This window comes from Chiloscyllium punctatum, unplaced genomic scaffold, assembly GCF_047496795.1.
Source record: "Chiloscyllium punctatum isolate Juve2018m unplaced genomic scaffold, sChiPun1.3 scaffold_1469, whole genome shotgun sequence".
NCBI classification, from domain to species: domain Eukaryota; kingdom Metazoa; phylum Chordata; class Chondrichthyes; order Orectolobiformes; family Hemiscylliidae; genus Chiloscyllium; species Chiloscyllium punctatum.
The window spans coordinates 6,845-33,325 of record NW_027311203.1 but is presented as its reverse complement, the minus strand read 5'-3'; the positions used below and the strand labels follow the sequence as shown (position 1 = coordinate 33,325).

At 40.6% G+C, this 26,481-nt stretch overlaps 4 pseudogenes; all 4 read left to right on the top strand.

The window, feature by feature from the left end:
* The first annotated feature begins 3 nt into the window (after window positions 1–3).
* On the top strand, window positions 4–2,644 carry LOC140475211 (uncharacterized; annotated as a pseudogene).
* A 3,702-nt stretch (window positions 2,645–6,346) lies between these two features.
* LOC140475210 (uncharacterized) lies at window positions 6,347–7,379 on the top strand (annotated as a pseudogene).
* Window positions 7,380–10,485: 3,106 nt separating this feature from the next.
* Window positions 10,486–11,852, top strand: LOC140475209 (uncharacterized; annotated as a pseudogene).
* A 2,338-nt stretch (window positions 11,853–14,190) lies between these two features.
* LOC140475213 (uncharacterized) lies at window positions 14,191–25,559 on the top strand (annotated as a pseudogene).
* The last annotated feature ends 922 nt before the right edge of the window (window positions 25,560–26,481 follow it).

The following is a 26,481-nucleotide window of genomic DNA, read 5'->3' as shown; positions in this document are numbered from 1 at the left end:
GAGAAAGAGAGAGAAAAGAGAGAGACAGAAAAGAGAGAGAGAAAGAAAAGAGAGAGAGAGAGAAAATCGAGAGGGAGAGAAGAAAGATAGAGAAAAGAGAGAGAGAAAAGAGAGAAAGAGAGAGACAGAAAAGAGAGAGAGAAAAGAGGGCGAGAAAAGAGAGAGAGAGAATAGAGAGAGAAAAGAGAGATAGAGAAAAGAGAGAAAGAGAGAGAGAGAAAAGAGACAGACAGAAAAGAGAGGGAGAGAAAAAACAGAGAGAAAAGAGTGAGAAAAGAGAGAGCGAGAAAGAAAAGAGAGAGAAAAAGAGAGAGAGAGAGAAAAGAGAGGGAGAGAGAAAGAGGAAAGAGAGAAAAGAGAGAGAGAGAAAATAGAGAGAAAAGAGGGAGAGAGAGAGAGGGAGAGAAACGAGAGCGACAGAAAATAGAGAGGAAAGAGAGTTAGGGAGAAGAGATAGAGAGAGATAGAAAAGAGAGGGAATAGGGAGAGAGAATGAAAAGAGAGAGAGAGAAATGAGAGAGAGAGAGAAAAGAGTTAGAGAGAGAAAAGAGGGAGAAGCGAGCGAGAGAGTGAGACAAAAAAGAGAGAGAGAGAAAAGAGAGACAGAAAAGAGAGAGAAAAGAGAGAGAGAGAGAAAAGAGAGAGCGAGAAATGAGAGAGAGAAGAGAGAGAGAGAAAAAGAGAGAAGAGAGAGAGAGAAAAGAGAGAGGATAGAGAGTGAGAGAAAAGAGAGAGAGAGAAAAGAGAGAGAGAGAGAAGCAAGAGAGAGAGCGAAGCGAGAGAGAGCAAGAGAAGCGAGAGAGAGAGAGGAAAAGAGAGAGTGAGAGAGAAAAGAGAGTGAGAGATACAAAAGAGAGAGAGAGAGAGAAAGGCAGAGAGAATGAGAAAAGAGAGAGTGAAAAGAGAGAGAGAGAGAGAAAACAGAGAGAGAAAAGAGAGAGAGACAAAGAAAAGAGAGAGAGAAAAAAGAGAGAAGGAGGAGAGAGAGAAAAGAGAAAGAGAAAACAGAGAGAAAGGAGACAGAAAAGAGAGAGAGAGAAAAGACACAGAAGAGAGAGAGAGAAAAGAGAGAGAGAGAAAAGAGAGAGAGAAAACAGAGAGAAAGGAGAGAGAAAAGAGAGAGAGAGAAAGAAAAGAGAGAGAGAGAAAAGAGAGAGAGAGAAAGAGGAGAGAGAGAGGAAAGACAGAGAGAGAGAAATGAGAGAAAAGGGAGAGAGAGAAGAGAGAGAGAGAAAAGAGACAGAATAGAGAGAGAGAGAAAATAGAGAGAGAGAAAAGAGAGAGCGCAAAGAGAGAGAGAGAAAAGAGAGAGAAAAAAGAGAGAGAGAAGGGGAGAGAGAGAAAAGAGAGAGAGAGAAGAGTGAGAGAGAAAAGAAAGAGAGAGAGAGAAAAGAGAGAAAGATAAGAGTGAGGAGAGAAAGAAAAGAGAGAGATAAGAGAGAAAGAGAGAGAAAAGAGAGAGACAGAAAAGAGAGAGAGAAAGAAAAGAGAGAGAGAGAGAGAAAATCGAGAGGGAGAGAAGAAAGATAGAGAAAGAGAGAGAGAAAAGAGAGAAAGAGAGAGAGAAAAGAGATAGAGAGAAAAGAGAGGGTGAGAAAAAACAGAGAGAAAAGAGGGAGAAAAGAGAGAGCGAGAAAGAAAAGAGAGAGAAAAGAAGAGAGAGAGAAAAGAGAGGGAGAGAGAAAGAGGAAAGAGAGAAAAGAGAGAGAGAGAAAATAGAGAGAAAAGAGGGAGAGAGAGAAAAGAGAGAGAGGGAGAGAATCGAGAGCGACAGAAAATAGAGAGGAAAGAGAGTGAGGGAGAAGAGATAGAGAGAGAAAGAAAAGAGAGGAAAAGGGAGAGAGAATGAAAAGAGAGAGAGAGAAAAGAGAGAGAGAAATGAGAGAGAGAGAAAAGAGTTAGAGAGAGAAAAAAGGGAGAAGAAGCGAGCTAGAGAGCGAGAGAAAAAAAGAGAGAGAGAGAAAAGAGAGACAGAAAAGAGAGAGAAAAGAGAGAGAGAGAGAAAAGAGAGAGAGAAATGAGAGAGAGAAGAGAGAGAGAGAAAAGAGATAGAGAGAGAAGTGAGAGAGAGAGAAGCAAGAGAGAGAGCGAAGCGAGAGAGAGCAAGAGAAGCGAGAGAGAGAGCGAGGGAGAGAGAGAAAAGAGACAGAGAGAGAGGAAAAAGAGAGAGTGAGAGAGAAAAGAGAGTGAGAGAGACAAAAGAGAGAGAGAGAGAAAGGCAGAGAGAGTGAGAAAAGAGAGAGTGAAAAGAGAGAGAGAGAGTGAGAAAACAGAGAGAGAAAAGAGAGAGAGAGACAAAGAAAAGAGAGAGAGAAAAAAGAGAGAAAGAGGAGAGAGAGAGAGAGAAAAGAGAGTAAGAGAAAGGAGATAGAGAGAGAAAATAGAGAAAGAGAGAGAAAGAAAAGAGAGAGAGAGAGAAATGAGAGAGAGAGAAAAGAGTTAGAGAGAGAAAAGAGTGAGAAGCGAGCGTGAGAGTGAGAGAAAAAAGAGAGAGAGAGAAAAGAGAGACAGAAAAGAGAGAGAAAAGAGACAGAGAGAAAAGAGAGAGAGAAAAGAGAGAGAGAAAAGAGAGAAAAGAAGAGAGAGAAAAAAAGAGAGAAGAGAGAGAGAGAGGAAAGAGAGAGAGAGAATTGAGAGAGAATAGAGAGAGAGAAAAGAGAGAGAGATAAAAGAGAGAGATAGAGAAAAGAGAGAGAGAGAACAGAGAGAGTGTGAAAAGAGAGAGAGAGAAAAGAGAGAGAAAGAGAGAGAGACAGTAAAGAGAGAGAGAGAAAAGAGAGTGAGAGAAAAGAGAGAGAAAAGTGAGTGAGAGTGAGGAAAGAGAGAGAGAAAAGAGAGAGAGAAATGAGAGAGAGAGAAAAGAGTTAGAGAGAGAAAAAAGGGAGAAGCGAGCTAGAGAGCGAGAGAAAAAAGAGAGAGAGAGAAAAGAGAGACAGAAAAGAGAGAGAAAAGAGAGAGAGAGAGAAAAGAGAGAGAGAAATGAGAGAGAGAAGAGAGAGAGAGAAAAGAGATAGAGAGAGAAGTGAGAGAGAGAGAAGCAAGAGAGAGAGCGAAGCGAGAGAGAGCAAGAGAAGCGAGAGAGAGAGCGAGGGAGAGAGAGAAAAGAGACAGAGAGAGAGGAAAAAGAGAGAGTGAGAGAGAAAAGAGAGTGAGAGAGACAAAAGAGAGAGAGAGAGAAAGGCAGAGAGAGTGAGAAAAGAGAGAGTGAAAAGAGAGAGAGAGAGTGAGAAAACAGAGAGAGAAAAGAGAGAGAGAGACAAAGAAAAGAGAGAGAGAAAAAAGAGAGAAAGAGGAGAGAGAGAGAGAAAAGAGAGTAAGAGAAAGGAGATAGAGAGAGAAAATAGAGAAAGAGAGAGAAAGAAAAGAGAGAGAGAGAGAAATGAGAGAGAGAGAAAAGAGTTAGAGAGAGAAAAGAGTGAGAAGCGAGCGTGAGAGTGAGAGAAAAAAGAGAGAGAGAGAAAAGAGAGACAGAAAAGAGAGAGAAAAGAGACAGAGAGAAAAGAGAGAGAGAAAAGAGAGAGAGAAAAGAGAGAAAAGAGAGAGAGAAAAAAAAGAGAGAAGAGAGAGAGAGAGGAAAGAGAGAGAGAGAATTGAGAGAGAATAGAGAGAGAGAAAAGAGAGAGAGATAAAAGAGAGAGATAGAGAAAAGAGAGAGAGAGAACAGAGAGAGTGTGAAAAGAGAGAGAGAGAAAAGAGAGAGAAAAGAGAGAGAGACAGTAAAGAGAGAGAGAGAAAAGAGAGTGAGAGAAAAGAGAGAGAAAAGTGAGTGAGAGTGAGGAAAGAGAGAGAGAAAAGAGAGAGAAAAAAGAGAGAGAGAAAGAGATAAGAGAGAGTGAGAAAGAGAGAAGAGAGAGAAAGAAAAGAGAGAGGGAAAAGAGAGCGAGAAAAGAGAAAGAGAAAAGAGAAAGAGAAAAGAAAGAGATAATAGAGAGAGAGAAAAGAGAGAGAGAGAAAAGAGAGAGAAGAGAGAGAGAGAGAAAAGAGAGAGAGAGAAAAGAGAGAGAGAGAAAAGAGAGAAAGAGAGTGAAAGAAAAGAGAGAGAGAGAAAAGAGAGTGAGAGAGACTAAAGAGATAGAGAGAAAAGAGAGAGAGATAAAAGAGAGAGATAGAGAATAGAGAGAGAGAGAACAGAGAGAGTGTGAAAAGAGAGAGACAGAGAAAAGAGAGAGAGAGAAAAGAGAGAGAGACAGTAAAGAGAGAGAGAGAAAAGAGAGTGATAGAAAAGACAGAAAGAGAGTGAAAGAAAAGAGAGAGAGAGAGAAAAGAGAGTGAGAGAGACTAAAGAGATAGAGAGAAAAGAGTGAGAGAGAAAGGCAGAGAGAGAGAGAGCAAAGAGAGAGAGAGGAAGTGAGAGAGAGAGTGAGAAAACAGAGATAGAAAAGAGATAGAGAAAAAAGAGAGAGAGCAAAGTGAGAGAGAAAACAGAGAGAAAAGAGAGAAAAGAGAGAGAGAGCGAGAGAAGCGAGAGAGAGAGCGAGACAGAGAGAGAGAGAGAGAAAAAGAGATAGAGAGAGAGAAAAAAGAGAGAGAGAAAAGAGTGTGAGAGAGACTAAAGAGAGAGAGAGAAAAGAGAAGGGAGAGAGGAAGGGAGAGAGAGAATGAGAAAACAGAGATAGAAAAGAGACAGAGAAAAGAGAGAGAATAGAGAGAGAGAAGAGAGAGAGAGAAAAGAGAGAAAAGAGAGAGAGAAAAAAGAGAGAAGAGAGAGAGAGAGATGAAAGAGACAGAATAGGGAGTGAGAGAAAAGAGAGAGAGAGAAAAGAGAGAGAGATAAAAGAGAGAGATAGAGAAAAGAGAGAGAGAGAACAGAGAGAGTGTGAAAAGAGAGAGAGAGAAAAAGAGAGAGAGACAGTAAAGAGAGAGAGAGAAAAGAGAGTGAGAGAAAAGAGAGAGAAAAGTGAGTGAGAGTGAGGAAAGAGAGAGAGAAAAGAGAGAGAAAAAAGAGAGAGAGAAAGAGATAAGAGAGAGTGAGAAAAGAGAGAAAGAGAGAGAAAGAAAAGAGAGAGAGAAAAGAGAGCGAGAAAAGAGAAAGAGAAAAGAGAAAGAGAAAAGAGAGAGATAATAGAGAGAGAGAAAAGAGAGAGAGAGAGAAAAGAGAGAGAATAGAGAGAGAGAGAGAAAAGAGAGAGAGAGAAAAGAGAGAGAGAGAAAAGAGAGAAAGAGAGTGAAAGAAAAGAGAGAGAGAGAAAAGAGAGTGAGAGAGACTAAAGAGATAGAGAGAAAGAGAGAGAGAAAAAAAAAAAGAGATAGAGAAAAGAGAGAGAGAGAACAGAGAGAATGTGAAAAGAGAGAGAGAGAAAAGAGAGAGAGAGAAAAGAGAGAGAGACAGTAAGGAGAGAGAGAGAAAAGAGAGTGAGAGAAAAGACAGAAAGAGAGTGAAAGAAAAGAGAGAGAGAGAAAAGAGAGAGAAAAAGAGAGAGAGAAAGAGATAAGAGAGAGTGAGAAAAGAGAGAAAGAGAGAGAAAGAAAAGAGAGAGAGAAAAGAGAGTGAGAAAAGAGAAAGAGAAAAGAGAGAGATAATAGAGAGAGAGAAAAGAGAGAGAATAGAGAGAGAGAGAGAAAAGAGAGAGAGAGAAAAGAGAGAGAGAGAAAAGAGAGAAAGAGGAGTGAAAGAAAAGAGAGAGAGAGAAAAGAGAGTGAGAGAGACTAAAGAGATAGAGAGAAAAGAGAGAGAGAAAAAAAGAGATAGAGAAAAGAGAGAGAGAGAACAGAGAGAATGTGAAAAGGAGAGAGAGAGAAAAAGAGAGAGAGAGAAAAGAGAGAGAGACAGTAAGGAGAGAGAGAGAAAAGAGAGTGAGAGAAAAGACAGAAAGAGAGTGAAAGAAAAGAGAGAGAGAGAAAAGAGAGAGAAAAAAGAGAGAGAGAAAGAGATAAGAGAGAGTGAGAAAAGAGAGAAAGAGAAAGAAAAGAGAGAGAGAAAAGAGAGTGAGAAAAGAGAAAGAGAAAAGAGAGAGATAATAGAGAGAGAGAAAAGAGAGAGAATAGAGAGAGAGAGAGAAAAGAGTGAGAGAGAAAAGAGAGAGAGAAAAGAGAGAAAGAGAGTGAAAGAAAAGAGAGAGAGAGAGAAAAGAGAGTGAGAGAGACTAAAGAGATAGAGAGAAAAGAGTGAGAGAGAAAGGCAGAGAGAGAGAGAGAAAAGAGAGAGAGAGGAAGGGAGAGAGAGTGAGAAAACAGAGATAGAAAAGAGACAGAGAAAAAAAGAGAGAGAGAAAAGTGAGAGAGAAAACAGAGAGAAAAGAGGAGAAAAGAGAGAGAGCGAGAGAAGCGAGAGAGAGAGCGAGACAGAGAGAGAGAGAGAAAAGAGATAGAGAGAGAGAAAAAAGAGAGAGAGAAAAGAGTGTGAGAGAGACTAAAGAGAGAGAGAGAAAAGAGAAGAGAGAGAGGAAGGGTGAGAGAGAATGAGAAAACAGAGATAGAAAAGAGACAGAGAGAAAAGAGAGAGAGAAAAGAGAGAGAGAAAAGAGAGAAAAGAGAGAGAGAAAAAAGAGAGAAGAGAGAGAGAGAGGAAAGAGAGAGAGAGAATTGAGAGAGAATAGAGAGAGAGAAAAGAGAGAGAGATAAAAGACAGAGATAGAGAAAAGAGAGAGAGAGAGCAGAGAGAGTGTGAAAAGAGAGAGAGAGAGAAAAGAGAGAGAAAAGAGAGAGAGACAGTAAAGAGAGAGAGAGAAAAGAGAGTGAGCGAAAAGAGAGAGAAAAGTGAGTGAGAGTGAGAAAAGAGAGAGAGAAAAGAGAGAGAAAAAAGAGAGAGAGAAAGAGATAAGAGAGAGACAGAAAAGAGAGAAAGAGAGAGAAAGAAAAGAGAGAGAGAAAAGAGAGCAAGAAAAGACAAAGAGAAAAGAGAGAGAGAAAAGAGAGAGAGAGAGAAAAGAGAGAGAGAGAAAAGAGAGAGAGAAAAGAGAGAAACAGAGTGAACAAAAAGTGAGAGAGAGAGAAAAGAGAGTGAGTGAGACTAAAGAGATAGAGAGAAAAGAGAGAGAGAGAAAAGAGTGAGAGAGAAAGCAGAGAGAGAGAGAAAAGAGAGAGAGAGGAAGGGAGAGAGAGAAAGTGAGAAAACAGAGATAGAAAAAGAGACAGAGAAAAAAGAGAGAGAGAAAAGTGAGAGAGAAAACAGAGAGAAAAGAGAGAGAAGAGAGAGAGAGCGAGACAGAGAGAGAGAGAAAAGAGATAGAGAGAGAGAAAAAAGAGAGAGACAAAAGAGTGTGAGAGAGACTAAAGAGAGAGAGAGAAAAGAGAGAGAGAGAGAGGAAGGGAGAGAGAGAATGAGAAAACAGAGATAGAAAAGAGACAGAGAGAAAAGAGAGAGAGAGAGAAAAGAGAGGGAGAAAACAGAGAGAAAGGAGAGAGAAAAGAGAGAGAGAGAAAAGACACAGAAGAGAGAGAGAGAAAACAGAGAGAGAAAACAGAGAGAAAGGAGAGAGAAAAGAGAGAGAGAGAAAGAAAAGAGAGAGAGAGAAAAGAGAGAGAGAGAGGAGAGAGAGTGAGAAAACAGAGATGGAAAAGAGACAGAGAGAAAAGAGAGAGAGAGAAAAGAGAGGAGAAAAACAGAGAGAAAGGAGAGAGAAAAGAGAGAGAGAGAAAAGACACAGAAGAGAGAGAGAGAAAACAGAGAGAGAAAACAGAGAGAAAGGAGAGAGAAAAGAGAGAGAGAGAAAGAAAAGAGAGAGAGAGAGAAAAGAGAGAGAGAGAGGAGAGAGAGTGAGAAAAACAGAGATAGAAAAGAGACAGAGAGAAAAGAGAGAGAGAGAAAAGAGAGAGAGAAAACAGAGAGAAAGGCCGAGAGAAAAGAGAGAGAGAGAAAGAAAAGAGAGAGAGAGAAAAGAGAGAGAGAGAGAAAGAGGAGAGAGAGAGGAAGACAGAGAGAGAGAAATGAGAGAAAAGGGAGAGAGAGAAGAGAGAGAGAAAAGAGAGAGAGTGAAAGGGAGAGAGAGAGTGAGAAACAGAGAGAGAAAAGAGACAGAGAAAAGTGAGAGAAAAGAGAGAGAAAAGAGAGAGAGAAAGAAAAGAGATAGAAAAAGAGAGAGAGAGAGAGAAGAGAAAGAGGAGCGAGAGAGAGAAAAGAGGGAGAGAGAGAAGAGAGAGAGAAAAAAGAGAGAGAGAAATGAGAGAGAATAGAGACAGAGAGAAAAGAGAGAGAGCAAAGAGAGAGAGAGAGAAAAGAGAGAGAGGGAGCAGAGAGAGAGTGAAAAGAGAGAGAGAGAAAATAGAGAGAGAAAAGAGAGAGAGAGAAACGAGAGAGAGAGAAAAGAGAGTGAGAGAAAAGAGAGAGAAAAAAGTGAGAGAGAGTGAGAAAAGAGAGAGAGAAAAGAGAGAGAGTGAGAAAAGAGAGAGAAAAAAGAGAGAGAGAAGGGGAGAGAGAGAAAAGAGAGAGAGAGAAGAGTGAGAGAGAAAAGAAAGAGAGAGAGAGAAAGAGAGAAAGAGATAAGAGTGAGGGAGAGAAAGAAAGAGAGAGATAAGAGAGAAAGAGAGAGAAAAGAGAGAGACAGAAAAGAGAGAGAGAAAGAAAAGAGAGAGAGAGAGAAAATCGAGAGGGAGAGAAGAAAGATAGAGAAAAGAGAGAGAGAAAAGAGAGAAAGAGAGAGACAGAAAAGAGAGAGAGAAAAGAGGGCGAGAAAAGAGAGAGAGAGAATAGAGAGAGAAAAGAGAGATAGAGAAAAGAGAGAAAAGAGAGAGAGAGAAAAGAGACAGACAGAAAAGAGAGGGAGAGAAAAAACAGAGAGAAAAGAGTGAGAAAAGAGAGAGCGAGAAAGAAAAGAGAGAGAAAAAGAGAGAGAGAGAGAAAAGAGAGGGAGAGAGAAAGAGGAAAGAGAGAAAAGAGAGAGAGAGAAAATAGAGAGAAAAGAGGGAGAGAGAGAGGGAGAGAAACGAGAGCGACAGAAAATAGAGAGGAAAGAGAGTTAGGGAGAAGAGATAGAGAGAGATAGAAAAGAGAGGGAATAGGGAGAGAGAATGAAAGAGAGAGAGAGAAATGAGAGAGAGAGAGAAAAGAGTTAGAGAGAGAAAAGAGGGAGAAGCGAGCGAGAGAGTGAGACAAAAAAGAGAGAGAGAGAAAAGAGAGACAGAAAAGAGAGAGAAAAGAGAGAGAGAGAGAAAAGAGAGAGCGAGAAATGAGAGAGAGAAGAGAGAGAGAGAAAAAAGAGAGAAGAGAGAGAGAGAAAAGAGAGAGGATAGAGAGTGAGAGAAAAGAGAGAGAGAGAAAAGAGAGAGAGAGAGAAGCAAGAGAGAGAGCGAAGCGAGAGAGAGCAAGAGAAGCGAGAGAGAGAGAGGAAAAAGAGAGAGTGAGAGAGAAAAGAGAGTGAGAGATACAAAAGAGAGAGAGAGAGAGAAAGGCAGAGAGAATGAGAAAAGAGAGAGTGAAAAGAGAGAGAGAGAGAGAAAAGAGAGAGAGAAAACAGAGAGAAAGGAGAGAGAAAAGAGAGAGAGAGAAAGAAAAGAGAGAGAGAGAAAAGAGAGAGAGAGAAAGAGGAGAGAGAGAGGAAAGACAGAGAGAGAGAAATGAGAGAAAAGGGAGAGAGAGAAGAGAGAGAGAGAAAAGAGACAGAATAGAGAGAGAGAGAAAATAGAGAGAGAGAAAAGAGAGAGCGCAAAGAGAGAGAGAGAAAAGAGAGAGAAAAAAGAGAGAGAGAAGGGGAGAGAGAGAAAAGAGAGAGAGAGAAGAGTGAGAGAGAAAAGAAAGAGAGAGAGAGAAAAGAGAGAAAGATAAGAGTGAGGGAGAGAAAGAAAAGAGAGAGATAAGAGAGAAAGAGAGAGAAAAGAGAGAGACAGAAAAGAGAGAGAGAAAGAAAAGAGAGAGAGAGAGAGAAAATCGAGAGGGAGAGAAGAAAGATAAAGAAAAGAGAGAGAGAAAAGAGAGAAAGAGAGAGAGAAAAGAGATAGAGAGAAAAGAGAGGGTGAGAAAAAACAGAGAGAAAAGAGGGAGAAAAGAGAGAGCGAGAAAGAAAAGAGAGAGAAAAAGAGAGAGAGAGAAAAGAGAGGGAGAGAGAAAGAGGAAAGAGAGAAAAGAGAGAGAGAGAAAATAGAGAGAAAAGAGGGAGAGAGAGAAAAGAGAGAGAGGGAGAGAATCGAGAGCGACAGAAAATAGAGAGGAAAGAGAGTGAGGGAGAAGAGATAGAGAGAGAAAGAAAGAGAGGAAAAGGGAGAGAGAATGAAAAGAGAGAGAGAGAAAAGAGAGAGAGAAATGAGAGAGAGAGAAAAGAGTTAGAGAGAGAAAAAAGGGAGAAGCGAGCTAGAGAGCGAGAGAAAAAGAGAGAGAGAGAAAAGAGAGACAGAAAAGAGAGAGAAAAGAGAGAGAGAGAGAAAAGAGAGAGAGAAATGAGAGAGAGAAGAGAGAGAGAGAAAAGAGATAGAGAGAGAAGTGAGAGAGAGAGAAGCAAGAGAGAGAGCGAAGCGAGAGAGAGCAAGAGAAGCGAGGAGAGAGAGCGAGGGAGAGAGAGAAAAGAGACAGAGAGAGAGGAAAAAGAGAGAGTGAGAGAGAAAAGAGAGTGAGAGAGACAAAAGAGAGAGAGAGAGAAAGGCAGAGAGAGTGAGAAAAGAGAGAGTGAAAAGAGAGAGAGAGAGTGAGAAAACAGAGAGAGAAAAGAGAGAGAGAGACAAAGAAAAGAGAGAGAGAAAAAAGAGAGAAAGAGGAGAGAGAGAGAGAAAAGAGAGTAAGAGAAAGGAGATAGAGAGAGAAAATAGAGAAAGAGAGAGAAAGAAAAGAGAGAGAGAGAGAAATGAGAGAGAGAGAAAAGAGTTAGAGAGAGAAAAGAGTGAGAAGCGAGCGTGAGAGTGAGAGAAAAAAGAGAGAGAGAGAAAAGAGAGACAGAAAAGAGAGAGAAAAGAGACAGAGAGAAAAGAGAGAGAGAAAAGAGAGAGAGAAAAGAGAGAAAAGAGAGAGAGAAAAAAAGAGAGAAGAGAGAGAGAGAGGAAAGAGAGAGAGAGAATTGAGAGAGAATAGAGAGAGAGAAAAGAGAGAGAGATAAAAGAGAGAGATAGAGAAAAGAGAGAGAGAGAACAGAGAGAGTGTGAAAAGAGAGAGAGAGAAAAGAGAGAGAAAAGAGAGAGAGACAGTAAAGAGAGAGAGAGAAAAGAGAGTGAGAGAAAAGAGAGAGAAAAGTGAGTGAGAGTGAGGAAAGAGAGAGAGAAAAGAGAGAGAAAAAAGAGAGAGAGAAAGAGATAAGAGAGAGTGAGAAAAGAGAGAAAGAGAGAGAAAGAAAAGAGAGAAAGAAAAGAGAGCGAGAAAAGAGAAAGAGAAAAGAGAAAGAGAAAAGAAAGAGATAATAGAGAGAGAGAAAAGAGAGAGAGAGAAAGAGAAGAGAGAGAGAGAGAGAGAGAAAAGAGAGAGAGAGAAATGAGAGAAGAGAGTGAAAGAAAAGAGAGAGAGAGAAAAGAGAGTGAGAGAGACTAAAGAGATAGAGAGAACAGAGAGAGAGATAAAAGAGAGAGATAGAGAATAGAGAGAGAGAGAACAGAGAGAGTGTGAAAAGAGAGAGACAGAGAAAAGAGAGAGAGAGAAAAGAGAGAGAGACAGTAAAGAGAGAGAGAGAAAAGAGAGTGATAGAAAAGACAGAAAGAGAGTGAAAGAAAAGAGAGAGAGAGAGAAAAGAGAGAGAAAAAAGAGAGAGAGAAAGAGATAAGAGAGAGTGAGAAAAGAGAGAAAGAGAGAGAAAGAAAAGAGAGAGAGAAAAGAGAGCGAGAAAAGAGAAAGAGAAAAGAGAGAGATAATAGAGAGAGAGAAAAGAGAGAGAGTAGAGAGAGTGAGAGAGAAAGAGAGAGAGAGAAAAGAGAGAGAGAAAAGAGAGAAGGAGAGAGTGAAAGTAAAGAGAGAGAGAGAAAAGAGAGTGAGAGAGACTAAAGAGATAGAGAGAAAAGAGTGAGAGAGAAGGCAGAGAGAGAGAGAAAAGAGAGAGAGAGAAAGAGGAGAGAGAGAGTGAGAAAACAGAGATTGAAAAGAGACAGAGAGAAAAGAGAGAGAGAGAAAAGTGAGAGAGAAAACAGAGGGAAAGGAGAGAGAAAAGAGAGAGAGAGAAAGAAAAGAGAGAGAAAAGAGAGAGAGAAAGAGGAGAGAGAGAGAGGAAAGACAGAGAGAGAGAAATGAGAGAAAAGGGGGGGAGAGAAGAGAGAGAGAGAAAGAGAGAGATAAAGAGAGAGAGAAAATAGAGAGAGAGAAAAGAGAGAGAGCAAAGAGAGAGAGAGAGAAAAGAGAGAGAGTGAGCAGAGAGAGAGTGAAAAGAGAGGGAGAGAAAAGAGAGAGAGGGAAAGGGAGAGAGAGAGTGTGAGAAAACAGAGAGAGAAAAGAGACAGAGAAAAAAAGAGAGAAAAGAGAGAGAGAAAGAAAAGAGATAGAAAAAAGAGAGAGAGAAGAGAAAGAGGAGGGACAGAGAGAAAAGACGGGAGAGAGAAGAGAGAGTGAGAAAAAAGAGAGAGCGAGAGAGAAAGGAGAGAGAGAGAAAGAAAAGAGAGAGAGAAAGAGAGAGAGAAAAGAGAGAGATAGAGAGAGAGAAGAGAGTGAGAGAATAGAGAGAAAAAAGAGAAGAGAGAGAGAAAAGAGAGAGAATAGGGAGTGAGAGAAGAGAGAGAGAGAGAAAAGAGAGAGAGATAAAAGAGAGGGATAGAGAAAGAGAGAGAGAGAACAGAGAGAGTGTGAAAAGAGAGAGAGAGAGAAAGAGAGAGGAGGAGAGAAAAGAGAGAAGACAGTAAAGAGAGAGAGAGAAAAGAGAGTGAGAGAAAAGAGAGAGAAAGTGAGTGAGAGTGAGGAAAGAGAGAGAGAAAAGAGAGAGAAAAAGAGAGAGAGAAAGAGATAAGAGAGAGTGAGAAAAGAGAGAAAGAGAGAGAAAGAAAAGAGAGAGAGAAAAGAGAGCGAGAAAATAGAAAGAGAAAAGAGAAAGAGAAAAGAGAGAGATAATAGAGAGAGAGAAAAGAGAGAGAGAGAGAAAAGAGAGAGAATAGAGAGAGAGAGAGAAAGAGAGAGAGAAAAAAGAGAGAGAGAGAAATGAGAGAAAGAGAGTGAAAGAAAAGAGAGAGAGAGAAAAGAGAGTGAGAGAGACTAAAGAGATAGAGAGAAAAGAGAGAGAGATAAAAGAGAGAGATAGAGAAAAGAGAGAGAGAGAACAGAGAGAGTGTGAAAAGAGAGAGAGAGAGAAAAGAGAGAGAGAGAAAAGAGAGAGAGACAGTAAGAGAGAGAGAGAAAAGAGAGTGAGAGAAAAGACAGAAGAGAGTGAAAGAAAAGAGAGAGAGAGAGAAAAGAGAGAGAAAAAAGAGAGAGAGAAAGAGATAAGAGAGAGTGAGAAAAGAGAGAAAGAGAGAGAAAGAAAAGAGAGAGAGAAAAGAGAGCGAGAAAAGAGAAAGAGAAAAGAGAGAGATAATAGAGAGAGAGAAAAGAGAGAGAATAGAGAGAGTGAGAGAGAAAAGAGAGAGAGAGAAAAGAGAGAGAGAAAAGAGAGAAGGAGACGGAAAGAAAGAGAGAGAGAGAGAAAAGAGAGTGAGAGAGACTAAAGAGATAGAGAGAAAAGAGTGAGAGAGAAAGGCAGAGAGAGAGAGAGCAAAGAGAGAGAGAGGAAGGAGAGAGAGAGTGAGAAAACAGAGAGAGAAAAGAGACAGAGAAAAAAGAGAGAGAGAAAAGTGAGAGAGAATACAGAGAGAAAGAGAGAAAAGAGAGAGAGAGCGAGAGAAGCGAGAGAGAGAGCGAGACAGAGAGAGAGAGAAAAGAGATAGAGAGAGAGAAAAAAGAGAGAGAGAAAGAGTGTGAGAGAGACTAAAGAGAGAGAGAGAAAAGAGAAGGGAGAGAGGAAGGGAGAGAGAGAATGAGAAAACAGAGATAGAAAAGAGACAGAGAGAAAAGAGAGAGAGAGAAAAGAGAGAGAGGAAAAGAGAGAGAATAGAGAGAGAGAAGAGAGAGAGAGAAAAGAGAGAAAAGAGAGAGAGAAAAAAGAGAGAAGAGAGAGAGAGATGAAAGAGACAGATAGGGAGTGAGAGAAAAGAGAGAGAGATAAAAGAGAGAGATAGAGAAAAGAGAGAGAGAGAACAGAGAGAGTGTGAAAAGAGAGAGAGAGAGAAAAGAGAGAGAAAAGTGAGAGAGACAGTAAAGAGAGAGAGAGAAAAGAGAGTGAGAGAAAAGAGAGAGAAAAGTGAGTGAGAGTGAGGAAAGAGAGAGAGAAAAGAGAGAGAAAAAAAAGAGAGAGAAAGAGATAAGAGAGAGTGAGTAAAGAGAGAAAGAGAGAGAAAGAAAGAGAGAGAGAAAAGAGAGCGAGAAAAGAGAAAGAGAAAAGAGAAAGAGAAAAGAGAGAGATAATAGAATAGAGAGAGAGAAAAGAGAGAGAGAGAGAAAAGAGAGAGAATAGAGAGAGAGAGAGAAAAGAGAGAGAGAGAAAAGAGAGAGAGAGAAAAGAGAGAAAGAGAGTGAAAGAAAAGAGAGAGAGAGAGAAAAGAGAGAGAAAAAAGAGAGAGAGAAAGAGATAAGAGAGAGTGAGAAAAGAGAGAAAGAGAGAGAAAGATAAGAGAGAGAGAAAAGAGAGCGTGAAAAGAAGAGAGAGAGAAAAGAGAGAGAATAGAGAGAGTGAGAGAGAAAGAGAGAGAGAGAAAAGAGACAGAGAAAGGAGAGAAAGAGAGTGAAAGAAAACAGAGAGAGAGAAAAAAAAGAGTGAGAGAGACTAAAGAGATAGAGAGAAAAGAAGGAGAGAGAAAGGCAGAGAGAGAGAGAGAAAAGAGAGAGAGAGGAAGGGAGAGAGAGAGTGAGAATAACAGAGATAGAAAAGAGACAGAGAAAAAAAGAGAGAGAGAAAAGTGAGAGAGAAAACAGAGAGAAAAGAGAGAAAAGAAGAGAGGAGAGAGCGAGAGAAGCGAGAGAGAGAGCGAGACAGAGAGAGAGAGAGAAAAGAGATAGAGAGAGAGAAAAAAGAGAGAGAGAAAAGAGTGTGAGAGAGACTAAAGAGAGAGAGAGAAAAGCGAAGGGAGAGAGGAAGGGAGAAGAGAATGAGAAAACAGAGATAGAAAAGAGAGAGAGAGAAAAGAGAGAGAGAGAATAGAGAGAGAGAAGAGAGAGAGAGAAAAGAGAGAAAAGAGAGAGAGAAAAAAGAGAGAAGAGAGAGAGGAAAGAGACAGAATAGGGAGTGAGAGAAAAGAGAGAGAGAAAGAGAGAGAGATAAAAGAGAGAGATAGAGAAAAGAGAGAGAGAACAGAGGGAGTGTGAAAAGAGAGAGAGAGAAAAAAGAGAGAGAAAAGAGAGAGACACAGTAAAGAGAGCGAGAGAAAAGAGAGTGAGAGAAAAGAGAGAGAAAAGTGAGTGAGAGTGAGGAAAGAGAGAGAGAAAAGAGAGAGTAAAAAGAGAGAGAGAAAGAGATAAGAGTGAGTGAGAAAAGAGAGAAAGAGAGAGAAAGAAAAGAGAGAGAGAAAAGAGAGTGAGAAAAGAGAAAGAGAAAAGAGAAAGAGAAAAGAGAGAGATAATAGAGAGAGAGAAAAGAGAGAGAGAGAGAAAAGAGAGAGAATAGAGAGAGAGAGAGAAAAGAGAGAGAGAGAAAAGAGAGAGAGAGAAAAGAGAGAAAGAGAGTGAAAGAAAAGAGAGAGAGAGAAAAGAGAGTGAGAGAGACTAAAGAGATAGAGCGAAAAGAGAGAGAGAAAAAAAAAGAGATAGAGAAAAGAGAGAGAGAGAACAGAGAGAATGTGAAAAGAGAGAGAGAGAAAAGAGAGAGAGACAGTAAGGAGAGAGAGAGAAAAGAGAGTGAGAGAAAAGACAGAAAGAGAGTGAAAGAAAAGAGAGAGAGAGAGAAAAGAGAGAGAAAAAAGAGAGAGAGAAAGAGATAAGAGAGAGTGAGAAAAGAGAGAAAGAGAGAGAAAGAAAAGAGAGAGAGAAAAGAGAGCGAGAAAAGAGAAAGAGAAAAGAGAGAGATAATAGAGAGAGAGAAAAGAGAGAGAATAGAGAGAGTGAGAGAGAAAAGAGAGAGAGAGAAAAGAGAGAGAGAAAAGAGAGAGAGAGAAAAGAGTTAGAGAGAGAAAAAAGGGAGAAGCGAGCTAGAGAGCGAGAGAAAAAAGAGAGAGACAGAAAAGAGAGACAGAAAAGAGAGAGAAAAGAGGGAGAGAGAGAAAAGAGAGAGAGAAATGAGAGAGAGAAGAGAGAGAGAGAAAAGAGATAGAGAGAGAAGTGAGAGAGAGAGAAGCAAGAGAGAGAGCGAAGCGAGAGAGAGCAAGAGAAGCGAGAGAGAGAGCGAGAGAGAGAGAGAAAAGAGACAGAGAGAGAGGAAAAAGAGAGAGTGAGAGAGAAAAGAGAGTGAGAGAGACAAAAGAGAGAGAGAGAGAAAGGCAGAGAGAATGAGAAAAGAGAGAGTGAAAAGAGAGAGAGAGAGTGAAAAAACAGAGAGAGAAAAGAGAGAGAGACAAAGAAAAGAGAGAGAGAAAAAAGAGAGAAAGAGGAGAGAGAGAGAGAAAAGAGAGTAAGAGAAAGGAGATAGAGAGAGAAAATAGAGAAAGAGAGAGAAAGAAAAGAGAGAGAGAGAAATGAGAGAGAGGGAAAAGAGTTAGAGAGAGAAAAGAGGGAGAAGCGAGCGTGAGAGTGAGAGAAAAAAGAGAGAGAGAGAAAAGAGAGACAGAAAAGAGAGAGAAAAGAGACAGAGAGAAAAGAGAGAGAGAAAAGAGAGAGAGAGAAGAGAGAAAAGAGAGAGAGAAAAAAAGAGAGAAGAGAGAGAGAGAGGAAAGAGAGAGAGAGAATTGAGAGAGAATAGAGAGAGAGAAAAGAGAGAGAGATAAAAGAGAGAGATAGAGAAAAGAGAGAGAGAGATCAGAGAGAGTGTGAAAAGAGAGAGAGAGAAAAGAGAGAGAAAAGAGAGAGAGACAGTAAAGAGAGAGAGAGAAAAGAGAGTGAGAGAAAAGAGAGAGAAAAGTGAGTGAGAGTGAGGAAAGAGAGAGAGAAAAGAGAGAGAAAAAAGAGAGAGAGAAAGAGATAAGAGAGAGTGAGAAAAGAGAGAAAGAGAGAGAAAGAAAAGAGAGAGAGAAAAGAGAGCGAGAAAAGAGAAAGAGAAAAGAGAAAGAGAAAAGAAAGAGATAATAGAGAGAGAGAAAAGAGAGAGAGAGAAAAGAGCGAGAAGAGAGAGAGAGAGAGAAAAGAGAGAGAAAAGAGAGAGAGAGAAAAGAGAGAAAGAGAGTGAAAGAAAAGAGAGAGAGAGAAAAGAGAGTGAGAGAGACTAAAGAGATAGAGAGAAAAGAGAGAGAGGAAAAAAAAGAGATAGAGAAAAGAGAGAGAGAGAACAGAGAGAATGTGAAAAGAGAGAGAGAGAGAAAAGAGAGAGAGAGAAAAGAGAGAGACAGTAAAGAGAGAGAGAGAAAAGAGAGTGAGAGAAAAGACAGAAAGAGAGTGAAAGAAAAGAGAGAGAGAGAGAAAAGAGAGAGAAAAAGGAGAGAGAGAAAGAGATAAGAGAGAGTGAGAAAAGAGAGAAAGAGAGAGAAAGAAAAGAGAGAGAGAAAAGAGAGCGAGAAAAGAGAAAGAGAAAAGAGAGAGATAATAGAGAGAGAGAAAAGAGAGAGAGTAGAGAGAGTGAGAGAGAAAAGAGAGAGAGAGAAAAGAGAGAGAGAAAAGAGAGAAGGAGAGTGAAAGAAAAGAGAGAGAGAGAAAAGAGAGTGAGAGAGACTAAAGAGATAGAGAGAAAAGAGTGAGAGAGAAAGGCAGAGAGAGAGAGAGAAAAGCGGTAGAGAAAGTGGAGAGAGAGTGAGAAAACAGAGATTGAAAACAGACAGAGAGAAAAGAGAGAGAGAAAAAAGAGAGAGAGAAAACAGAGAGAAAGGAGAGAGAAAAGAGAGAGAGAGAAAGAAAAGAGAGAGAGAGAAAAGAGAGAGAGAGAAAGAGGAGAGAGAGAGGAAAGACAGAGAGAGAGAAATGAGAGAAAAGGGAGAGAGAGAAGAGAGAAAGAGAAAAGGGACAGAATAGAGAGAGAGAGAAAATAGAGAGAGAGAAAAGAGAGAGCGCAAAGAGAGAGAGAGAAAAGAGAGAGAAAAAAGAGAGAGAGAAGGGGAGAGAGAGAAAAGAGAGAGAGAGAAGAGTGAGAGAGAAAAGAAAGAGAGAGAGAGAAAAGAGAGAAAGATAAGAGTGAGGGAGAGAAAGAAAAGAGAGAGAAAAGAGAGAGACAGAAAAGAGAGAGAGAAAGAAAAGAGAGAGAGAGAAAATCGAGAGGGAGAGAAGAAAGATAGAGAAAAGAGAGAGAGAAAAGAGAGAAAGAGAGAGAGAGAAAAGAGATAGAGAGAAAAGAGAGGGTGAGAAAAAACAGAGAGAAAAGAGGGAGAAAAGAGAGAGCGAGAAAGAAAAGAGAGAGAAAAAGAGAGAGAGAGAAAAGAGAGGGAGAGAGAAAGAGGAAAGAGAAAAGAGAGAGAGAGAAAATAGAGAGAAAAGAGGGAGAGAGAGAAAAGAGAGAGAGGGAGAGAAACGAGAGCGACAGAAAATAGAGAGGAAAGAGAGTGAGGGAGAAGAGATAGAGAGAGAAAGAAAAGAGAGGGAAAAGGGAGAGAGAATGAAAAGAGAGAGAGAGAAAAGAGAGAGAGAAATGAGAGAGAGAGAAAAGAGTTAGAGAGAGAAAAAAGGGAGAAGCGAGCTAGAGAGCGAGAGAAAAAAGAGAGAGAGAGAAAAGAGAGACAGAAAAGAGAGAGAAAAGAGAGAGAGAGAAAAGAGAGAGAGAAATGAGAGAGAGAAGAGAGAGAGAGAGAAGAGATAGAGAGAGAAGTGAGAGAGAGAGAAGCAAGAGAGAGAGCGAAGCGAGAGAGAGCAAGAGAAGCGAGAGAGAGAGCGAGAGAGAGAGAGAAAAGAGACAGAGAGAGAGGAAAAGAGAGAGTGAGAGAGAAAAGAGAGTGAGAGAGACAAAAGAGAGAGAGAGAGAAAGGCAGAGAGAGTGAGAAAAGAGAGAGTGAAAAGAGAGAGAGAGAGTGAGAAAACAGAGAGAGAAAAGAGAGAGAGAGACAAAGAAAAGAGAGAGAGAAAAAAGAGAGAAAGAGGAGAGAGAGAGAGAAAAAAGAGTAAGAGAAAGGAGATAGAGAGAGAAAATAGAGAAAGAGAGAGAAAGAAATGAGAGAGAGAGAAATGAGAGAGAGAGAAAAGAGTTAGAGAGAGAAAGAGGGAGAAGCGAGCGTGAGAGTGAGAGAAAAAAGAGAGAGAGAGAAAAGAGAGACAGAAAAGAGAGAGAAAAGAGAGAGAGAGAGAAAAGAGAGAGAGAGAAATGAGAGAGAGAAGAGAGAGAGAGAAAAGAGATAGAGAGAGAAGTGAGAGAGAGAGAAGCAAGAGAGAGAGCGAAGCGAGAGAGAGCAAGAGAAGCGAGAGAGAGAGCGAGAGAGAGAGAGGAAAAAGAGAGAGTGAGAGAGAAAAGAGAGTTAGAGAGACAAAAGAGAGAGAGAGAGAAAGGCAGAGAGAATGAGAAAAGAGAGAGTGAAAAGAGAGAGAGAGAGAGAAAACAGAGAGAGAAAAGAGAGAGAGACAAAGAAAAGAGAGAGAGAGAAAAGAGAGAAGGAGGAGAGAGAGAAAAGAGAGAGAAAAAACAGAGAGAAAGGAGAGAGAAAAGAGAGAGAGAGAAAAGACACAGAAGAGAGAGAGAGAAAAGAGAGAGAGAGAAAAGAGAGAGAGAATACAGAGAGAAAGGAGAGAGAAAAGAGAGAGACAGAAAGAAAAGAGAGAGAGAGAAAAGAGAGAGAGAAAGAGGAGAGAGAGAGTGAGAAAACAGAGATTGAAAAGAGACAGAGAGAAAAGAGAGAGAGAGAAAAGAGAGAGAAAAAACAGAGAGAAAGGAGAGAGAAAAGAGAGAGAGAGAAAGAAAAGAGAGAGAGAGAAAAGAGAGAGAGAGAAAGAGGAGAGAGAGAGGAAAGACAGAGAGAGAGAAATGAGAGAAAAGGGAGAGAGAGAAGAGAGAGAGAGAAAAGAGAGAGAATAGAGAGAGAGAGAAAATAGAGAGAGAGAAAAGAGAGAGCGCAAAGAGAGAGAGAGAGAAAAGAGAGAGAGTGAGCAGAGAGAGAGTGAAAAGAGAGATAGAGAAAAGAGAGAGAGGGAAAGGGAGAGAGAGAGTGAGTGAGAAAACAGAGAGAGAAAAGAGACAGAGAAAAGAGAGAGAGAAAAAGGGCGGCAAGGTGGCACAGTGGTTAGCACTGCTGCCTCACAGCGCCGGAGACCCGGGTTCAATTCCCGCCTCAGGCGACTGACTGTGCGGAGTTTGCACATTCTCCCCGTGTCTGCGTGGGTTTCCTCCGGGTGCTCCGGTTTCCTCCCACAGTCCAAAGATGTGCAGGTCAGGTGAATTGGCCATGCTAAATTGCCCGTAGTGTTAGGTAAGGGGTAAAAGTAGATGTAGGGGTATGGGTGGGTTACGCTTCGGCGGGGCGGTGTGGACTTGTTGGGCCGAAGGGCCTGTTTCCACACTGTAAGTAATCTAATCTAATCTAAAAAAAGAGAGAGAGAAAGAAAAGAGATAGAAAAAAACGAGAGAGAGAGAAGAGAAAGAGGAGAGGGAGAGAGAAAGAAAAGAGAGAGAATAGAGAGAGAGAAGAGAGAGAGAGAGAAGAGAGAGAGAGGAAAGAGAGAGAAAGAAAAGTGAGCGAGAAAAGAGAAAAGAGAGAGAGAAAACAGAGAGAGAGAGGAAAGACAGAGGGAGAGAGAGGAGAGAGAAAGGGAGAGAGAGAGTGAGAAAACAGAGAGAGAAAAGAGACAGAGAAAAGAGAGAGAGAAAGAAAAGAGATAGAAAAAAGAGAGAGAGAGAAGAGAAAGAGGAGAGAGAGAGAAAAGAGGGAGAGAGAGAAGAGAGAGAGAAAAAAGAGAGAGAGAGAAAAGAGAGTGAGAGAAAAGAGAGAGTAAAAAGTGAGAGAGTGAGAAGAGAGAGAGATGGGGAGAGAGAGAAAAGAGAGAGAGAGAAGAGTGAGAGAGAAAATAAAGAGAGAGAGAGAGAAGGGGAGAGAGAGAAAAGAGAGAGAGAGAAGAGTGAGAGAGAAAATAAAGAGAGAGAGAGAGACAAAAGAGAGAGAGAGAAAGGCAGAGAGAGTGAGAAAAAAGAGAGAAAGAGGAGAGAGAGAGAGAGAAAAGAGAGTAAGAGAAAGGAGAGAGAGAGAAAAGAGAGAAAGAGAGAGAAAGAAATGAGAGAGAGAGAAATGAGAGAGAGAGAAAAGAGGGAGAAGCGAGCGAGAGAGCGGGAGAAAAAAGACAGAGAGAGAAAAGTGAGAGAGAATAGAGAGAGTGAGAAAAGAGAGTGAGTGAGAGAGAGAAAATTGAGAGATAGAGAAAAAAAGAGAGAGAAAAGAGGGAGAGAAAAGAGAGAAAGAGACAGAAAAGAGAGAGAGAAAAGAGAGATAGAGACAAAAGAGAGAAAGAGTGAGAGAAAGAGAGAAAAGAGAGTGAGAGAAAAGAGAGAGAAAAGAGAGAGGGAAAGAAAGAAAAGAGAGAGAGAATAGAGAGAGAGAAAGGAGAGAGAGAGAAAAGAGAGATAGAGACAAAAGAGAGAGGGAGTGAAAAGAGAGAGAGAGCAAAGAGAGTGAGAGAGAGAAAAAAGAGAGAGAGAAAAGAGTGTTAGAGAAAAGCGAGAGAGAAAAGCGAGAGAATGAAAGAAAAGAGAGAGAGTGAGAAGAGAGAGAGAATAGAGAGAGAGAGAAAATTGAGAGATAGAAAAAAGAGAGAGAAAAGACAGAGAGAAAAGAGAGAGAGACGGAAAAGAGAGAAAGAGAGAGAGTGAAAAGAGAGAGAGAAAATAGAGAGAGAGACAGAAAAGAGACAGAGAGATAGAAAAGAGAGAGTGAGAGACAGAAAAGAGAGAGAGAGAAAAGAGAGAGAGAGAGAAAAGAGTGAGAGAGAAAAAGGAGAGAGAACAGAGAGAGAGAGAGAAAAAGACAGAGAGTGAGAGAAAAGAGAGAGAAAAGAGAGAGGCAAAGAAAGAAAAGAGAGAGAGAATAGAGAGAGAGAAAATAGAGAGAGAAAGGAGAGAGAGAGAAAAGGGAGATAGAGACAAAAGAGAGAGGGAGTGAAAAGAGAGACAGAGAAAAGAGAGAAAAAGAAAGAGAGAGAGCAAAAAGAGTGAGAGAGAGAAAAAAGAGAGAGAGAAATGAGTGTTACAGAAAAGCGAGAGAGAAAAGCGAGAGGTGGAAAGAAAAGAGAGAGAGTGAAAAGAGAGAGAGAATAGAGAAAGTGAGAAAAGAGAGTGAGTGAGAGAGAGAAAATTGAGAGATAGAAAAAAGAGAGAGAAAAGAGAGAGAGAGACAGAAAAGAGAGAGAGAGAGAGAAAAGAGAGAGAGACAGAAAGAAAAGAGAGAGAAAATAGAGAGAGAAAGGAGAGAGGGAGAAAAGAGAGATAGAGACAAAAGAGAGAGGGAGTGAAAAGAGAGACAGAGAAAAGAGAGAAAAAAGAGAGAGAGAGCAAAGAGAGTGAGAGAGAGAAAAAAGAGAGAGAGAAAAGAGTGTTAGAGAAAAGCGACGAGAGAGAAAAGCGAGAGATGGAAAGTAAAGAGGGAGAGAAAAGAGAGAGAGTGAAAGGAGAGAGAGCGAAAACAGAGAGAGATAGAGCGAGAAAAAAGAGAGAGAGACAGAAATGAGAGGGAGAGAGAAAAAGAGAGAGAGAGAGAAAAGAGTGTGGAAAGAGGGAGAGAGAGAAAAGAGAGAGAATAGAGACAGAGAGAAAAAAGAGATGGATGGAAAAAAGAGAGAGAGAGTGAGCAAAAAGGGAGAGAGAGAAAAATGAGAGAGGGAGATAGAAGAGAGAGTGAAAAGAGAGAGAGAGAAAAGAGAGACTGAGAGAGAGAGCAAAGAGAGAGAGAAAAGAGAGAGAGAGGAAAGAGAGAGAAAAAAGTGAGAGAGAGTGAGAAAAGACAGAGAGAAAAGAGAGAGAGAAGGGGAGAGAGAGAAGAGTGAGACAGAGAATGAAAGAGAGAGAGAAAAGAAAGAGAGAGAGAGAAAAGAGAGAAAGAGATAAGTGAGGGAGAGAAAGAAAAGAGAGGGATAAGAGAGAAAGAGAGAGAAAAGAGAGAGACACAAAAGAGAGAGAGACAGCAAAGAGAGAGAGAGAAACGAGAGAGAGAGAAAAGAGAGAGAGAAAAGAAAGAGAGAGAGAAAAGAGAGAAAGAGATAAGTGAGGGAGAAAAAGAAAAGAGAGAGATAAGAGAGAAAGAGAGAGAAAAGAGAGAGACAGAAAAGAGAGAGAGAAAGAAGAGAGAGAGAAAATCGAGAGAGAGAAAAGAGGGAGAGAAAAGAGAGAGAGAGAATAGAGAGAGAAAAGAGAGAGAGAGAGTAAAAAGAGAGAAAAGAGAGAGAGAGAAAAGAGACAGAGAGAAAAGAGAGAGAGAGAAAAAACAGAGAGAAAAGAGGGAGAAAAGAGAGAGTGAGAAAGAAAAGAGAGAGAAAAAGAGAGAGAGAGAAAAGAGAGGGAGAGAGAAAGAGGAGAGGGAGAAAAGAAAGAGAGAGAAAATAGAGAGAAAAGAGAGAGAGGGAGAGAAACGAGAGCGACAGAAAATAGAGAGGAAAGAGAGTGAGGAGAAGAGAGAGAGAGAGAGAAAGAAAAGAGAGGGAAAAGTGAGAGAGAATGAAAAGAGAGAAGAGAAATGAGAGAGAGAGAAAAGAGTTAGAGAGAGAAAGAGGGAGAAGCGTGCGAGAGAGTGAGAGAAAAAAGAGAGAGAGAAAAGAGAGAGAGAATAGAGAGAGTGAGAAAAGAGAGTGAGTGAGAGAGAGAAAATTGAGAGATAGAAAAAAAGAGAGAGAAAAGAGAGAGAGAAAAGAGAGAGAGACAGAAAAGAGAGAGAGAGAGAAAAGAGAGAGATAGAAAAGAGAGAGTGAGAGACAGAAAAGAGAGAGAGAGAGAAAAGAGAGAGAGAGAGAAAAGAGTGAGAGAGAAAAAGGAGAGAGAGAACAGAGAGAGAGAAAAAAAAGACAGAGAGTGAGAGAAAAGAGAGAAAGAGAGAAAAGAGAGTGAGAGAAAAGAGAGAGAAAAGAGAGAGGCAAAGAAAGAAAAGAGAGAGAGAATAGAGAGAGAGAAAATAGAGAGAGAAAGGAGAGAGAGAGAAAAGAGAGATAGAGACAAAAGAGAGAGGGAGTGAAAAGAGAGACAGAGAAAAGAGAGAAAAAGAAAGAGAGAGAGCAAAGAGAGTGAGAGAGAGAAAAAAGAGAGAGAGAAAAGAGTGTTAGAGAAAAGCGAGAGATAGAAAGAAAAGAGAGAGAGTGAAAAGAGAGAGAGAATAGAGAAAGTGAGAAAAGAGAGTGAGTGAGAGAGAGAAAATTGAGAGATAGAAAAAAGAGAGAGAAAAGAGAGAGAAAAGAGAGAGAGTGACAGAAAAGAGAGAGAGAGAGAAAAGAGAGAGATAGAAAAGAGAGAGTGAGAGACAGAAAAGAGAGAGAGAGAGAAAAGAGTGAGAGAGAAAAAGGAGAGAGAGAACAGAGAGAGAGAGAAAAAAGACAGAGAGTGAGAGAAAACACAGAAAGAGAGAAAAGAGAGTGAGAGAAAAGAGAGAGAAAAGAGAGAGGCAAAGAAAGAAAAGAGAGAGAGAATAGAGAGAGAGAAAATAGAGAGAGAAAGGAGAGAGAGAGAAAAGAGAGATAGAGACAAAAGAGAGAGGGAATGAAAAGAGAGACAGTGAAAAGAGAGAAAAAAAGAGCGAGAGAGCAAAGAGAGTGAGAGAGAGAAAAAAGAGAGAGAGAAAGAGTGTTAGAGAAAAGCGAGAGAGAAAAGCGAGAGATAGAAAGAAAAGAGGGAGAGAAAAGAGAGAGAGAGAAGTGAAAAGAGAGAGAGCGAAAACAGAGAGAGATAGAGCGAGAAAAAAGAGAGACAGAAATGAGAGAGAGAGAGAAAAAGAGAGAGAGAGAGAAAAGAGAGTGGAAAGAGGGAGAGAGAGAAAAGAGAGAGAGAGAAAAGAGAGAGAATAGAGACAGAGAGAAAAAAGAGATGGATAGAAAAAAGAGAGAGAGTGAGCAAAAAGGGAGAGAGAGAAAAGTGAGAGAGGGAGATAGAAGAGAGAGTGAAAAGAGAGAGAGAGAAAAGAGAGACTGAGAGAGAGAGCAAAGAGAGAGAGAAAAGAGAGAGGAGGAAAGAGAGAGAGAGAGAAAAGAGAGAGAGATAGAAAAGAGAGACAGAAAAGAGAGATAAAAGAGAGAGAGAGAAAAGAGAGAGAGAGAGAAGGGAGAGAGAATGAGAAAACAGAGAGAGAAAAGAGACAGAGAGCAAAGAGAGAGAGAGAAAAGAGAGAGAGAAAAGAGAGAGAGAGAGAGAAAAGAGAGAGAGAGAAAGGGAGAGAGAGAATGAGAAAACAGAGAGAGAAAAGAGAGAGACAGTAAAGAGAGAGAGAGAATAGAGAGTTAGAGAAAAGATGAGAAAAGAGAGAGAGAAAAGTGAGAGAGGAAAGAGAAAAGGAGTGGGAGAGAGAAAGATAAGAGAGAGAGAAAAGAGAAATGGAGAGAGAAGAGAGAGAGAGAAAAGAGAGAGAGAAAAGAGCGAGAGAAAAGAGAGAGAGAGAAAAGAGTGAGAGAGAGAAAGAAAAGAGAGAGAAAAGAGAGAGAGAAAAAAAAGAGAGAGAGGGGAGAAAAGAGAGAGAGAGAAAGAAAGAGAGAGAAAAGAGAGAGAGAGAGAAAAGAGAGAGAGAATAGAGAGAGACAGAAAGAAAAGAGAGTGAATGAAAAGCGAGAGAGAAGAGAGAGAGACGAGAAAAATAAGAGAGGGAGAAAAGAGAGAGAAAAGAGAGAGAGCGAAAAGAGAGAGAGAGTGAGAGATACAAGAGAGAGTGAAGCAAGAGAGAGAGAGAGAAGCGAGAGAGAGAGAGAGAGAGAGAAGTAAGAGAGAGAGAGAAAAGAGAGAGAGAGAAAAAGTGTACAGAGAGAAAAGAGACAGAGAAAAGAGACAGAGAAAAGTGACAGAGAGAGAAGCAAGAGAGAGAAGCAAGAGGGAGAGAGCAAAGTGAGAGAGAGCGAGAGAAGTGAGAGAGAGAGCGAGACAGAGAGAGAGAGAGAAAAGAGATCGAGAGAGACAAAAAAAGAGAGAGAGAAAAGAGAGAGAATAGAGAGAGAGAGAAAATAGAGAGAGGGCAAAGAGAGAGAGCAAAGAGAGAGAGAGAGAAAAGAGAGAGAGTGAGCAGAGAGAGTGAAGCGAGAGAGAGAGAAAATAGAGAGAGGAAAGAGAGAGAGAGAAACGAGAGAGAGAGAAAAGAGAGTGAGAGAAAAGAGAGAGAAAAAAGTGAGAGAGTGAGGAAAAGACAGAGAGAAAAGAGAGAGAGTGAGAAAAGAGAGAGAAAAGATAGAGAGAAGGGGAGAGAGAGAAAAGAGAGAGAGAGAAGAGTGAGAGAGAGAATGAAAAGAGAGAGAGACAGCAAAGAGAGAGAGAGAAACGAGAGAGAGATAAAAGAGAGAGAGAAAAGAAATAGAGGGAGAGAAAAGAGAGAAAGAGATAAGTGAGGGAGAGAAAGAAAAGAGAGAGATAAGAGAGAAAAGAGTGAGTGAGAGAGAGAAAATTGAGAGATAGAAAAAAAGAGAGAGAAAGAGAGAGAGAAAAAGAGAGAGAGAGACAGAAAAGAGAGAGAGAGAGAAAAGAGAGAGAT